The following is a 5,029-nucleotide window of genomic DNA, read 5'->3' as shown; positions in this document are numbered from 1 at the left end:
AAGATCAATATGTACCTTATTGGATAAAAAATAATTGATTCTACAACATGACATCAGAATTGCAATTCTCAATTCCCCCAACAAAGATAGTGTTTGGGAACGCGGTTCAACCCGCGTTCCCAAAAAATTTGAAATTTTTTTTTTATTAAAATTTAATATAGTTTGTATGTTTTGAATCGTTTGTACATGTTCGGTAAAAATTATAGTTAAAGTTTATGTGTAGCAAAAAACATGTATAAAATGTTTGGTGAAAGTATGGTTGCGGTGGCTTTTTAAAGTGCTTTTTACTTGAAAATGCATCAAAATAATATTTTTTTTATTTTAAAAAAATTATTTTTGATATCAGCTCATCAAAATGATCTGAAAACACAAAAAATATATCAATTTGAAGCAAAGAATAAAATAAAAAAATTTAAATTTTTTCAAAGGTGCTTTTGAAACACAAAAACAAATAAAGTTTTACGAAACTCAGTTAAAAAAGCATATAAAAACTGCTTTACAAAAACTATATTTCAAACTCAATTTTTTAGTGGGCACCGCAGTACAAAACACAATTTAATTTGTTATCAAATATCTTATTATATTTGTTTCACTGCAAATGTAAAAGCAAGTGAAAAACAAACACGGCCTACACTAATACTAAAAAGTGAAAAATTTAAAAAATAATTTAATATATTTTTAAATAAAAAAATTCTTGTAAAAAACTTTGCACATATATCTCGTGAGCTAAGCTTTGTAATGAACCTAAGAACACAAGATTGAACTGCTGATGCTACAAGATCAATATGTACCTTATTGGATAAAAAATAGCAATCAAAGTATAGGGTAGGAGGATGATTGTGCTTTAATTTAATATTGCCCTCATACTCTTAACAGTACTATAGAATCTTGAATGCAATCAATTTGCATCTTTCTTCTCTTCATTTCTTGCAACTTTTTTTTTTTTTTAAATTATTTTAATATCTTGATATTAAAATAATTTTTAAAAAATAAAATAAATATTATTTTAATATATTTCTAAATAAAAAATACTTTAAAAAAACAATAACTAACCTAATATTAAATAATATCCTTCTTTCCTTCTATCCCACGGCACTCTAGAAACGTAAGAGCCTGGAAAAGGAAACCGTGTTATAATTTTCTAGCTCCTACCCACATCTAGTTTTCTTCTTTGATTTATAAATACTAACTAACTTTCTATGAAAAACTAGAAGCAACATAATTGATTCACAATTTCTTCAATAGAAACAACATAATTGACTTCGTTTGCAACGTGATCGATCCAGTCGTGTGGATAGCAATGTATGTCTGTTTAAGAATATAATTGTGGTTGTTTTTTAAAGTGTTTTTTATTTATAAATGTATTAAAATAATATTTTTTTATTTTTTAAAAATAATTTTTAATATTAACGTATTAAAATTATTTTAAAATATTAAAAATATATTAATTTAAAACAAAGAAAAAAATAAAAAATTTTAATTTTTTTAAAAATAATTTTAAAATGCAAAAACAAAACTGAAAAGTTTTTGTTGGCCGAGAACAATAGCGAACAGTCACCGTCTTTAATGTGTGGCCTGGAAAGCATTGAGAGAGAGGGGGGTATTGAGTAATAATTGTTTTTTAAAATAAATTATTTTTAATATTAATATATTAAAATAACTTTAAAATATATAAAAAAATTAAATTTAATAAAATAAGATTTCAATCACGTTAGCGTACCCTCATTCCTCCCGTGTGAAATGATATGATATTTGAAAATCTGCAGCAGGCCCCGATTAGGATACCAGAAGTATGAGAAGGTACAGGTGATGGTGCATTGAGCTAGCTAGCCAGCTAGGCCCCGAATCTCTATAATTTTATTTTTCGGAAATTTCATCGAACAAACAAATCTCAATGATCTATCGGACCCGCTTATATGCTTTTCTAAATAAATAAATAAACTGACTTGGATAGAAACAATGTGCTTATGTGCATGGTGTTTTTTTATTTAACTTTTAAATTTAATATTTGAAACCTGGTCCGGTCCGGCAGGTCGATTCGAGACCTAGGACTAGAATTGGGCGGGGTTAAAAAAAATAAAGAAAAAAAACCCGGTGTGACCTGGTTGACCTTACAAGTTGACTCGGTAAGACCCAATTATAACCTGTTAATTTTTTTTTTTACTAAAACGATATCGTTTTGATTTTAAAACAAAATAAATGAATTGACATGGACGACCCGGTCAAAACTTGAAACCCAGACCTTAAACCAGGATCGGATCTAAAAATTATGTTAAGTATATTAAAAAATTTTGAAAAATTAATTTAATATTTTCTTAAATAAAAAATAAATTAAAAAGCATCATGGAAAGAAAAGGCTAACGTTCCATCTACCAACCCATTGACGGAAGCCATACACTAACAACGTTTGATCCAAAAAAATAAAATAAAAAAATAAAAAGAATCTGTCTATTCATGCAGGCGTTAAATCTTGGAAATTAATTCAATCCTAATAGTTGTTTGGGTGACCTAACTTCCTCCCTTTCTCGTTATTGAGCCATTTATTTTGGCAATTTAATGACAAAAAAAACCCTTTAAAAAGTCTAAGAATTATTGATTCTCAATTACTTTTTTAAAAAGAAAACCATTAATTATTTTGTCCAAAGTCACTTATTTGCATCTTATAGTTTTCCCAATTCGTCAATAAAAGCACTCTGTTATCAGTTCACTTAATTAAGCATATGTGTTTTTAATTTCAATTAATTAAGTACATTGAGATTTTATCTCAACTAATTATATTCTATACTTTAAAAGTTGCAGGGAAAAATACTATGCAAGTACTATAAATATAAACTCATTATATTATGGATCACACTATAAACATAGAATATTTGTACTATAAACGACACTGTAGCACCAGAAAACATTGTTTTTTTTATTTTTTAATCAAAAAAATACTATTAGATCTGGCTTACAGTCAGACAAAAAAAAAAACATTATATGTACTGTATATATTGTTTGAACTGTGAACAACACTATAGGATTAGGGGCGTTATTTTTGTTAGTTTTTAATCAAAATAATATTGTCAAGCCTGGCTTGGTAATCAGAATCAATATTATTGGACCTGACGCTCTATAATCTTTATATTTGTTTTATATTTTTTAAAAAATTATTAATGATTTGCTATTGAACGCAGGTTAAATATGCTAATTATCTTTATTAAGCAATCTTTATTTTTTTAATTTAGATGATTTGTATTTAATTGACTGAGATTAAAAATATAAGTGCTTAATTAATTATGTGTGGACAACAAGAGAGACCTGAAGTTACACGTGGAAGTACGGAGAAGATATGACGTCGGATTTGCGTTGGCTGAGGTAGTTGATGGGTCACCCGTAGGAGACACAAGCGTGTCGAAGAGAACGCCACGTATTTGTTTTGTTTTCGGGATAGTTCGGGTAAAAGCAAAGCTTCTTTGGGCAATCATTAAACCGTTACGACACATATCTTCTCTTATCTCGGTGGGTTTTGTGGGGGCATCATAACCTCTGTAAATAACTTCTTCTTCTTTTTTAAGAAAAAGAGGAAAAATAAAATTTATTAATTATAATACTTTTAAATTTATCAAAGGATTTTCTAATAGAAACCGGCAATATAATATTTCTCTGGGCAAACTTATGAATAAATAATGATATATAATATTACCAATAAAATCACCGACATGATATTTCTTGATTTTTTAATTAGTTTTATTCTTTTAATAATGTTATCAATAATAATTATTGAGAAAACATATTCCGTCTCTAATGACGTTGACTGATATTTTCCATTGTTATTGTTATTGAATATTCTGTGGTTGCTAATTGCCAAGTTTTTGATAGGAATGTATCATCTGATGGATGGGATGGCCATGGATGGGGTCTAGTTAGACTTATGTAACTTATTATTAATATTAAGACCCCAAATACCTTATCTAATTCCCCCATTTTCGTTCAGGAGGTTAGATTCGAGAGGGTTCAACACACTAGAGTAATGAACCTGGACAGCCCAAGGTTTTCGACCTCAGTAATGGATGGTCGGATCTTCATGTCATATCTCGACGATCCTTGTTCGCCATGACCTCATATCTGGTCTCAATCACCCATCCGTTCAAATTGTCAGTGGACTTTTATAAGTTCGCAATCTTTATCAGGTCATAGGGATGATAATGAGTATTCTTGAATTGAATTTTCTGGTATTTATATTTTCTATTTTCTATATTATTTATTAAAATAAATTTTAGATATTTATAAATTATTTATTTGTATTTAATAGGTACTATTACTTATTAATAAAAAAATATATACACACACACACATACATATACAAGTATGGATATATCATATCGTATTAAAAGATTTAAATATTTTACAAATATATTTATATAATATAAATAATTATTATCATAGAGATCAACCCGAGGTAAGACCAATGTTAAAGAGGGTGTTTGGTATTGCGGTAGCTGTTATGGTTGTGGTTTTAAAAAAATTGTTTTATAAAAAGTACTTTTAGTTGTGGTTGGTTTGAAAAAATATGTGTTTGGTTAAAACTATGGTTGAAATTGAGGTTGAAGAAAAAGTAGTTTAATGTGTTTGGTTAAGAATGTTTTTGAAATTGAGGTTATAAAATAATTTTAAAAAATATAAATTAATATTGATGGTTTTTAATTTAAATATTGTGGATTTAACTATTGCGGTAACATCATGAAATAAATCATACTTTATATATATAAAATTTATTGTTAAACTATCTACAATTCCATTACGTACAAAATTTATCTGACAAGAACTACAGTTTCCATAATTTTTTAGCGTGTAATAAAATTAGATAAAATATTATCATGTATAAAATTCACTCTAAACTAGTTTTTTTTTAAATTAACAAAAAAAAATTAACACACTAAAAAAAATATATAAAAAAAAGAAAGTTCACGCAGTGCAAGTGAACAGTGCAAGAGAATTGCACTGTTCACTATTTAAAACATGAACAGTGCAATTTTCTTGCACTGTT

The sequence above is a fragment of the Populus nigra genome, chromosome 4, assembly GCF_951802175.1.
Source record: "Populus nigra chromosome 4, ddPopNigr1.1, whole genome shotgun sequence".
Classification (NCBI taxonomy): Eukaryota; Viridiplantae; Streptophyta; class Magnoliopsida; order Malpighiales; family Salicaceae; genus Populus; species Populus nigra.
The sequence above is the reverse complement of the archived record's forward strand: the minus strand, read 5'-3'. Positions refer to the sequence as shown.